The 11,218-nt window shown below is 50.1% G+C and overlaps 1 long non-coding RNA gene across 2 annotated transcripts; it reads right to left on the bottom strand.

The window, feature by feature from the left end:
- Window positions 1-594: 594 nt before the first annotated feature.
- Window positions 595-9,504, bottom strand: LOC122462978. Of its 2 annotated transcripts, XR_006285894.1 has the most exons (4): window positions 9,309-9,504; window positions 4,654-4,808; window positions 3,853-3,952; window positions 595-857 (listed from the first exon to the last, which is right to left on the bottom strand). It is a non-coding gene; the product is annotated as an uncharacterized LOC122462978 (long non-coding RNA). The 2 variants fall into 2 exon arrangements; XR_006285893.1 differs by lacking the exon at window positions 3,853-3,952 and having other exon boundaries at window positions 9,309-9,495.
- Window positions 9,505-11,218: the final 1,714 nt, after the last annotated feature.

The following is an 11,218-nucleotide window of genomic DNA, read 5'->3' on the forward strand; positions in this document are numbered from 1 at the left end:
TGAATTCTTTGCAGCAGTCTTCATGGCTGAGCATGTGAGGGAGATTCCCAAACCTGAGCCATCCTTTTTAGGTGACAAATCTGAGGAACTGTCCCAGATTGAACTGTCATGGGGGGGGGGTGGCAACCTTATGGGTGGATGATGCGGGCAACTGCCCCGAGCGCGGTGGTCAGGAGGGAACCCCACCAACCGCCAGCTCCAGGCCCTTTTAACCTCTGAGTGCTGGACCCTGGAACGGGGGAGGGGCAGGGCTGGGAGCGTCCCGGGCAGGGGCTCCTACCGTGTGCCAGGCTCTAGCTGCAAGTTCGGGCTGGGCTGGGGAGGAACAGGACCTCGTCCCCCGCATGGGCTGCTCCCAGGGCCAGATCAGAGCCACCGCCAGGAACCTTCCCCCAGCAGCAGAAAGCTCCGTGGCTGCCGGCCGGGAGCCCAGCTCTGAAGGTAGCACCACTGCCAGGAGCAGTGCCGAAGTCAGGGGAGCGATACCGTGACACCCCTCCCCCAATAGCCTTGAGACCCCCCATGACCCTCTTCTGGGATGGGATCCACACAGTTACAACAGGGTGACATTTCAGATTGAAATAGCTAAAACTGTGAAATTTAAAAGACTTTTAAAAATCTCATGACCATGAAATTTACCAAACTGGATGGGTGAATTTGGTAGGGCCCTACCCATGAAACTGAACAGGGGGGTACTTCACATTACAGATACACAAATGTGGATCCTCAGTTGCACTGTTTATATCACGGCCGCTTCTTTCTGGCAGATCCATTTGAGCTCCGCGGCACACGTCTCAGACAGAACCTGGCTGCCTTTTATCCACCCGCAGCTGTTCCCATCAGCAGAGCCTGAGAAGCTGCAGAGAGAGAGAGAGTCCGTGTCACTGTGGGTCCCTGTAACAAGGAAAGGCCCAGGCGTGAGTCTTTCCTCCCCCTCCCCCTAATGGGAAGCTGGGCTCTGGTGTTGTCCTTCATCTCTAACTTTCCTGCAGAGCGTCAGTCGAGAAGACGTCCCAGGCTGTGAGATGACTTAGGGCAGTGGCTCTCAACCTTTCCAGACCACTGCACCCCTTTCAGGAGTCTGATTTGTCTTGCGTACCCCAAGTTTCACCTGACTTAAAAACGACTTGCTTAGAAAATCAGACCTAAAAATACAAATGTTGCCACAGCCACTATTACTGAAAAATTGCTGACTCTCATTTGTACCATACAATTATAAAATAAATCCATTGGAAATAAGTATTGTACTTACATATCCGTGTATAGCGTATAGAACAGTGTAAACAAGTCAGTGTCTGTCTGAAATTTTAGTTTGCACTGACTTCGCTAGTGCTTTTTATGTAGCCCGTTGTAAAACTAGGCCAATATCTAGATGAGTTGACCTACTCCTCGGAAGACCTCTGTGTACCCAAGGGATACATGTAGCCCTGCTTGAGACCCACAGAGTTAGGGGGTCTGGAGCAAGGACCATACGAGGCTGAATCTCATGGGGTTGGTGACCTGGTACTTGTTCATTGGAAGCGCCACCTTGATCTCCTACATCTCAGCTTTCCTTTAAAAACGAAGTCTGATGGGTGAGAGGAAACCTGCACCGTGCGACCTGGGTAACGGGACAGCTGCAGGGAGCTGAGGACTTGTCCCGATGAACGGTTAGGGCTGGATTCACAAAGAGACTTAAGAGGCTAATGGCCACTTCAGACACCTCCATCCCAGAACCGCATCCCCCTGGGATTCACCAAACCCCAGCTCAGCTGCCACCAAACGCTGGAAGCGCCTGAACTTGCTCGGTGCCTCAATTTTCTGAGTCAAAGTTTACGAGGTGTCTGTGTGCGCCCCGAGCACCTGTGCTGCTCCCTCCCTCTAGGCTGCTGGCTGCCTAAGCCCCAGTACGATCCAGGAGCCAGTCTCCGCCTGACTTGCCTTGGGGCCCCAAGCCAGTGGGCATGTTCAAAGGACCCGTACCAGCTTGGGCCCCACAGGTGAGCGTCCACAGACTGGCAGCGAGGAGCATGCAGCCGATGAATGCATCCGATGAAGTGAGCTGTAGCTCACGAAAGCTTATGCTCAAATAAATTGGTTAGTCTCTAAGGTGCCACAAGTCCTCCTTTTCTTTTTGCGCATACAGACTAACACGGCTGCTACTCTGAAACCAGAGAGGAGCAAGCGCTTCCTGGTAACATTTAGCCCAGGGGTTCTGGCACTCACCTGGAAAGTAGGAGACCCCAACTCAAGTCCCCCTTGTAGCTGGGTAGGAGAAGGGATTTGAACAGGCGTCTCTCACCTCTTAGGAGTAGGCTCACGCCACTGAGCTAGGGGACAGTCTGAGGTGGTGGTGGGGGGGGTCCCTTATTCTCTCCTGTTAACCCTGTTCCAGACTCGGGATAAAGAGTGATTGGAGCAGACAGACTAACTGTCACCTCGGGGCATGATGCAGAGAGATGATTTCTAGCCCCCACATTTCACTTCTAAAAGGGGAACCACAAAACCATGTGGATGCTTGTTGGATGGAAATTGCACAGAGCTGTCACCAGGGTCAAATGTCTCCTAGTATCACGGACACGACTTAAAAACAGCATGAGAGGCTCAGACGAGGGGCTTGTCTACACTCACAGCGCTGCAGTGAAGACGCTACCTACGCTGACCAGAGAGCTTCTCCCATCAGCAGAGCCAATCCCCCTCCCCAAGGGCGATAGCTATGGTGACAGGAGAAGCGCTCCCCTCAACGTAGCGCTGTCTACACTGGGGGTGAGGTCAGGATACCTGCATCGCTTGGGGGGTGGATTTTTCACACCCTTGAGCAACATAGTTATACCGTCATAAGTCTGTAATGTAGACCGGGTCTAAGGGCAGGTCTACACTACCCGCCGGAAATGCAGGTAGCGATCTATCTATTGGGGGTCAGTTTATCACGTCTAGTCTAGACGTGATAAATCGAACCCCGAGCGCTCTCCCGTCGACTCCGGCACTCCAGCGCCGCGAGAGGTGCAGGCGGAGTGGAGGGGGGAGCGCCGTGAAGATGCCAAGGTAAGTCGAGCTAGATACGTCCACTTCAGCTATGCTAGTCTCCTAGCTGAAGTTGCATATCTTAGGTCGATCCCCCCCACACACACACACCCAGTGTAGACCAGGGCTAAGTGTGTACCCCAAATAAAAAAAGACAGGAGGAGGAGCAAAAAAATGCTATCCTGGCTAAACAGCAGAGTAATGGAGGCCATTAGAGGCAAAAAGCATCCTTGAAAAACTGGAAGTCTAAACCTAATGAGGAAACTAGGACGGAGCACAAACTCCAGCAAGTAAATTGTAAAGTATAAGGAGGCAGGCAAGGAAGAGTTTGAGAAGCAACTTCCTAAAGATGCAAAACCTAAAAAAATTAAGTACATTAGAAGTAGGAAAATATAAGGTCCCTCACCAAAGGCTTTTAAGCAAAGGAAGCTGTCATGGGATAAGGGGAAAGGTCCTCTCATGGATCAGTAACTGGTTAAAAGATAGGAAACAACAGGAATAAATGCTCTGTTTTCACCATGGAAAGAGGAAAATAGCTGGGTCCCCTAAGGATAAGTACAGTTATATCCATATACAACTGCTTCTACCACTATCGCTTATGCCAGCTCCCCTCATCCCCCTAAGCTACACTGCTCTACACACAGAGCTATTGGTAGAACTGCCGTTACACTAGGGCCTTTGCTGGCACACCTCTGTTAGGAAAAATACCCTTAACCCATGTAGTTACGCTGGGAAGACTTTTCAGTGTAGACCAGGCCTCAGACAGACGTTGGACATTTAACACGAGCAAGTTATACAATGGGAGCTTTTCCCAAACATCTCAAAGAGTGAACGTCAAGCAGCACTCACCGCACTGGATCTAATGGGGAACCGTCCACCCAGGTCCATTTCCCCCCTGGGGGTGTCACTTTAAGGCCAATCCAGATGTGGTTTGCATCTTGTACAACATCTTGTATGAAATCCGGTGATGTGCAAAGCAGAGGGGGTGGGGATGAGTATCCTGTAACATGCTAGAATTCCCTTAGTGATCCCATGAAGTGCCTGCTCTCTCCTTCAGTAGCTCTGCCCATAATGCCAGCAGGAGACCCCACCAGCCCCTGAGTTAGTTCACCCTCTCCCCTGGGTGGGCAGGGTCCCAGTGCAGGTAAACGTGGCTCTCTCTATGCAGACATGGTAACATCAGCACCAGTCCTTGGTGGCACAGGGTGAGCTGGCCCTTTAAGGGAGTCCTGGGTTGAGCCTCACCTGTGACTAGGTGCCCCTGGACTCAGAGGCAAAGGTGATGGAAGCAGGTGACCAGGAGCCAGGCCTGGTGGGGCTACAAGGGCAGGCAGTCTGGGCAGGGAGAGATTTGATGGGGTAGGAGGTTTGTGTGAGTAGCTGTATGCGGAAGGGCTCTGCTGAGCTCTCAGACAGAGAGCCTGGGAGTGAAACGCCTACAGGAGCCAGCTGGGCAGCCTGGGGTGGGAAAGCTCTGGGGTTCTTGTTCTGAACTGTATGTTAATAAGCCAGACCCCTAGAAGGAGAGAAAACACCCCAGTGTGCAGTTTGATTTGCGGGAGGGTGGTAGAGTCAGGCTACACTGAGATTGTAACTAGTGACACACGTCTTTCTCCAGCTGGAGTTGGATGAGCCTGTATTTTATGTTACCATCTCCTCCCGGTTCTGGATCACGAGCATGCGAGAGCTCTTCCCCGAGCAGTCGTCACGGCTCCCAGTCCAGTCTTTACGCTCCTTAGACAGCCAGTAGCACTTGTCCCCATGCAGCAGCCGGTCCCTGGGGCAGAGTTTGCACCCGGATCCCTCTGGAGGGAGAGATGGGAACCGAGGTGTCATTAATTCTGAACCTTCAAACTACAGCTGGATGAAAACTCTTGTTCAAAGTTGTTTTTTAATGGAAAATGCCATTTTGACCCAAATGAAAGTTTTTATTTTGATTGCCATTTTTCATTTTTTGATGGGGGAGTGGACTTAAAATGGAAATACTGGTTTTGAGGGTGGGAGGGAGGATTTCATTCAGTTTTGGAGGGGAAATAAACATTTACTCTTAACAGTTCCCTCCATTTGAAAAGTGGGGGAGGACTTTCACTTTTCTACTTCCTTCAGAGGACATCAAAGTGTCATTTCTTTTCACGTTTTTCATGAACTAGGCTTACACTGTATCAGCTCTAGTTCTAGACATTGCTGAAGTTTCCCCTACAGTTGTGTAAAAAGCAGGGCTGTCAATTAATCGCCGTTAACTCACGTGATTAACTCAAAAAATTAACTGTGATTAAAAAAATTAATCGTGATTAATCACACTGTTAAACAATAGAATACCAATTGAAATTGATTAAATATTTTTGGATGTTTTTCTACATTTGCAAATATATTGATTGCTATTACAACACCGAACACAAAGGGCACAGTGCTCACTTTACATGATTATTTTTGATTCCAAATATTTGCACTGTAAAAATGATAAAAGAAATAGTATTTTTCTATTCACCTCATACAAGTCCTGTAGTGCAATCTCTTTATCGTGAAAGTGTAACTTACAGATGTGGATTTTTTTCTTACATAACTGCACTCAAAAACGAAACAATGTAAAACTTTAGAGCCTACAAGTCCAGTCAGTCCTACTTCTTGTTCAGCCAATCGCTAAGACAAACAAGTTTTGTTTACATTGACGGGAGATACTGCTGCCCCCTTCTTATTTACAATGTCACCTGAAAGTGAGAACAGGCATTCGCATGGCACTTTTGTAGCCGGCATTGCAAGGTATTTATGTGCCAGATATGCTAAACATTCATCTGCCCCTTCATGCTTCGGCCACCATTCCAGAGGACATGCTTCCATGCTGATAATGCTCGTTAAAAAAAATATATGCGTTAATTAAATTTGTGATTGAACTCCTTGGGGGAGAATTGTAGGTCTCCTGTTCTGTTTTACCCACATTCTGCCCTATATTTCATGCTATAGCAGTCTCGGATGATGACCCAACACATGTTCATTTAAAGAACACTTTCACAGCAGATTTGACAAAATGCAAAGAAGGTACCAGTGTGAGATTTCTAAAGATAGATTCAGCACTCAACCCAAGGTTTAAGAATCTGAAGTACCTTCCAAAATCTGATCGGGACGGGGTGTGGAGCATGCTGTCAGATGTCTTCAAAGAGCAACGCTCTGATACGGAAACTACAGAACCCAAACCACCAAAAAAGAAAATCAACCCTCTGCTGGTGGCATCTGACTCAGATGATGAAAATGAACATGCCTCGGTCCGCTCCGCCATGGATCGTTATTGAGCAGAACCCCTCATCAGCATGGACGCATGGCCTCCGGAATGGTGGTTTAAGCATGGAGGGACATATGAATCTTTAGCGCATCTGGCACATAAATATCTTGTGATGCCGGCTACAACAGTGCCATGCGAACGTCTGTTCCCACTTTCAGGTCATATTGTAAATAAGAAGTGGGCAACATTATCTCCTGCAAATTGTAACCAAACTTGTTTGTCTGAGCGATTGGCTGAAGTAGGACTGAGTGGACTTGTAGGCTTGAAAGTTTGACATTGTTTTATTTTTGAATGCAGTTATTTTTTGTACATAATGCTACATTTGTCAGTTCAACTTTCATGATAAAGAGATTGCACTCCAGTACTTGTATTAGGTGAATTGAAATATTCTCTTTCTTTTGTTTTTTACAGTGCAAATATTGGTAACCAAAAATATAAAGTGAGCACCGTACACTTTGTATTCTGTTCTAATTGAAATCAATATATTTGAAAATGTAGAAACCATCCAAAAATATTTAAATAAATGATATTCTCTTATTGTTTAACAGTGCGATTAAGCGCGATTATTTTTTTTAATCGCTTGCCAGCCCTAGTAAAAAGCCTTCAGGCTCAATGTAGTAGTGAGGGCTTTTCTCAGGGTCAGCACTCAAACAGCCGGGCACGCTGTAGGTCAGGAAAGCAAGGTGCTGGGAGGCCAGAGAGGAGAGAATTCACTCCAAGTCTTTACACGGAGTTGCTCTCTTACGAATGATCTGCTCTAACTCAGTCACAAGTTCTGGGCTCGATGTAGGAATTACTGGCTGGGAGAAATCTCTGGCTTGGTGCATTGAAATGTAATTCCTTGAGGTTTGACCGTGTGAGCTTATAAAAGCTGAACAGAGTCAGACCCAGGCTGTTTCCCAATGGGAAACCTCAAGGGAAACTCAGTGTTGAAACAAATAAGACGGATGACACCCCCGACTAAGGCAGAACTGAACCCAGAGACTCAACCTGGCAGCTGGGGGCGCTGTACCTCTGCTGGTGTCAGGATTCAGCTGGGAGTTAAAAGCAAGGTCCCATTATGGTCATTACAAATCCTATGGCTCTTCTTTAATGGGGGAGATCTGAGTCCGTTCAAATGACAGTTCGGGGGACTACAATTTGCCTCCCTCAAATGCCCTGTGAAATTCCAATAGGTGAGTGGATTCTGCTTCAACCATTCCCCTAAGACATCGTCTGCCCGTGTTGTGTGCTGCTGAACAGTTGTGGAGTTTCACCCCAGAGGTGGCTGCATGTCAGTAGTGGGGGGAAAGGATTCCCATAAGTACGACCTGGTTGGTAAAGCACTTTGGGATCCAACCTCTAGAGCAGTTGTATTCTTTATTACACTATTGTTATGATTGTCTGTGCTCCAGCAATGGGAATTCCTCTTCCCACTAGAGGTCACTGCTGCTCCTCTGCACAAACGGCTGAGAATTACTTATTGTGCTTCGCCTGCACACTCCCTGGGGAAAGGATTGTCTTTCTGTGATGTGTTTTTGATGGCATCTGGCACAATGGGGCCTCCATCCCTGAGGCAGGACTGCAGTGGAAAGAAATAGGGTCGAGCTGAGAGGTTCCTGTCCTGGATCGGGTTAGGGGTTGGTCTAGGGATGCTGCGCACAGATAGTAAGACAATCTCTGCCACAAAGAGCTCCCAGCCTGAACATCTGATGTGAAACGGGTGGAGAGAAAGAGGAGGACGGCAACAAGGCAAGAGAGAGACCAGCTGGGTAATTCCTGTTCCTGGACTAACTTCCACTGGTGGAAGATACAAACTCGGAGCTCCACAGAGCTCGTCTTCAGGGCTGGGGGAGGCCATCAGAGGAAACCCGAAGAAGAGCTCTGTGGAGCTCCAGAGTTTGTACCTTTCACCGCCAGAAGTTGGTCCAAGAAAAGCTGTCAGCTCCCCGCCTTGTCTCTCTCACATTCCGGGCCCAGCCCGGCCACAACGCCGCTGCCCCGAGAAGGGAGAGGAACCCGGCCACCGGGGTACAGACAAAGGCAGCCACAGCCTGGGTCTTGCACCCACCACCTGGGAGAGATGAAGTGAAAGAAGACAGGGGCGCTGGGGGTGACAGCGCATCACAACGGCACCCAGAGCATTCAAGCAGATTTAAAGGTGTCTCTCCCCCCGCCCCCCCCCCAACTTAAACATCACCCTGGCGGCGGACCATTGTTCTCCCGCTGGAGTTACGAGCAGAGCGAGCCCGCCCGCCCCAGCCAGGCCAATGCAGGGTCAGACACCGTCTGCCCTTCCCCCGGAGAGCTCCCCGGCCACGCGGCCTGTTCGCGGCTCCTGCTCGCAGCCCCCGAGGGGCGAGCGCAGCTGTCGGGTTGCTCAGGGGTGAGCTTCTCTCGCGAAGGCTCCTGCAAAGACCCCGGCTCCCCTGTCCCCCAGGAGCCTGCCCCCCCAGCTGCCGTAACACCCCCCCCCCCCAGCCACGAGCATGGGACCCCAGAGGCTGGAGGGACGGGGCAGGAGGGCCAAGCGATGCGCGCCGCGCTCTGGGCCAGGCCCCTCGGGAAGGGAGAAGTGGCGTCTGCACACGGGGTCGGTTTGTCCCCCGAAGGGAGGATTTGCCGGAGAACAGGAGCCCTTTCTGACAGGCAGGACGTCTCGCCGACTTGGGAGCAATTCTGGGTGTTTTACTGGGTTTTCTGGCACGTCGAAAAGCTCCTGTTCATTTCCTGGAAACCCCCCCCCCCCCCAGTCTCCCCTTAACCCAACACCTCACTTTGGGGGAAACGAAAATCTTCAAGCTCAATTTGTGGCCGAAGAATGGACACACAATTCAACAGCGGCTGCAGTACAAATCGTACGTCATTCACAGACACTGCGGGGCCCTGCAGCCTGCCTGGGGGGCTGTAACAATAATCACAGGGCTGCGATGACACCGGGATCTTCAGAATAACCCCCCGTCTCCACCCCAACCCCAGTCCCTCATTGCAGAGCCGGGGTGGGAGTCAGGTTCCCAGGGCACTGCTCTGGAGGAAGATCACAGCTTACCTCCTCCAGGGACTCCATGGCTGCAGCATCCTTTGCAAGGCAGGTCCCTGCTCCATCTCCCCCTCTCTGCGCATTAGCTGAGCGGGGAGCCCCAACTCCCCCCTTCACACACATCATGTCTTCCCCCATCGCTGGGGCAAGGGAAAGCGCCCGAAAAAGCCAGCCGCGAGGAGAATGAAACTACACAGCGCGGGGGAGATCCTACGCCTTATTAGCATATTGCTTCTGATTGGACAAGGGGCGGGAGCCCCGCAGGGGGAGGAGGGTCCACTTGCTCTGGCCCAGGGCCCCAGGAAACCCTCCTCCGCCTCTGCTCATCTCGCTAGTGGCCTAGTTTTACAAGGGGCTGCCTAAAAGCACTGGTGACGTCAGTGCAAACCAACATTCCAGACAGTGACGTCTTCATCTTGCTCTATGGAGTGTACAGCGACATGTACATTTCCAGCTGATTTATTTTATAATTATATGGTAACGACGAGAGAGTCAGCAATTTTTCCGTAATAGTGGCTGTGTGACACTTTTGTATTTTTATGTCCGGCTTTGTAAGCGAATGGTTTTTAAGTGAGGTGTAACTTGGGGTCTGTAAATCAGAGTCCTGAAAGGGGTACAGTAGTATGGAAAAGTTGAGAGCCACTGCAATCCTTGGGCGAGCAGGGGCAGAGACTGGTGGGCTGGGGGGAGAAGGGGCAAAGAAGGGCCTCTCTGCCCCGGGCACAGACTGGGGGAGGGTTGGAACTGTGACAGAGTGGGAATTTTCTGTACTATTTTGTATGAATACTATGTGCCTCAGTTTCCCCTATGTGCTGCATGGTTAAGTAGGTGGTGGGAAAAGGTTGTTTATCCTTTGTAGAGACCCAGAGATACAGACATAGCCGACGCCTAGATGCCTGGGCCCTGGGGCCCCATGCCCATGGAGACCCCCAGAAGACAATGGCCACTCCAATTGCCCAGACATTTGGCACCCAGCAACTAACGACCATGGATGGCCCACCCTCTGCAGGAAGCCAGTGGGATGGGACCAGCTGGAGAACAAAGGGCTGAGGAGGAAGGCCACTACAAAAGGTTTCTCCCTCCCCCCCCGCTGGTAATAGCTCATCTGAAGTGAGTGTGTATGATAACACCCATTTTTTCACGTTCTGTGTGTATATAAATCTCCTCACTGTATTTTCCACTGAATGCATCCGATGAAGTGAAGTGAAGTGCATCCAACTATACTCTTAGCCCAGCAGAAGAATCTGTCCTATCTCGGGGCCTCTCCTTCTGCCCCTGCACTTATTCCCTTCACCTGGGGATAGGTTCAGTTGAGCTACTACCCCTTTCATGGCCATCTCCCCCTGGGACAGCCTGAAACTGGAAACCTGTGCTCAAACAGGAACTGTTTGCTAGGAAAGGTGCTGAAGACACAATGGAAGAGGAAATCCTTTGGACTGGATTGAAATTATTCCAAAGGAAAGTGAAAGAGAGAAAATGTCCAGCGTTACCCTCCTAGCGAAAGAAAAGAATTAAGGTCAGAAAGGACCATTCTGTCCATCTTCTGTGTAACACAGGCCCTAGAACGTCACCGAGCGCTTCCTCCAGAAAACCTACGACATGGGACTGAGCCAGAGCACGTCTTCTGGAAAGACATCTCCATGCATTAGAGCCAGCTGGTCAGAAACAATCTTTCTTCTGCAGTGACGTGAAGTTAAAGGACATGGAGACGAAGAAAACCTCGACTCGGGTTGTTGCTGGAGCTGAAGCAGAGAGGCCAGGACAAACACGGCTAGGGCCCAGGACTGACTATCAGCAGATCTGCCGTTTTCTATTCCTGGCTTTTTGACCATGAGTGAATCTCTTTGCTTCTCTGTGCCTCAGTTTCTACGTCTATAAAATAAAGCTAATCAAGGTTCTGTTTTTTTCTCTCCTCTTTT

Source organism: Chelonia mydas, chromosome 14 (genome assembly GCF_015237465.2).
Source record: "Chelonia mydas isolate rCheMyd1 chromosome 14, rCheMyd1.pri.v2, whole genome shotgun sequence".
NCBI classification, from domain to species: domain Eukaryota; kingdom Metazoa; phylum Chordata; order Testudines; family Cheloniidae; genus Chelonia; species Chelonia mydas.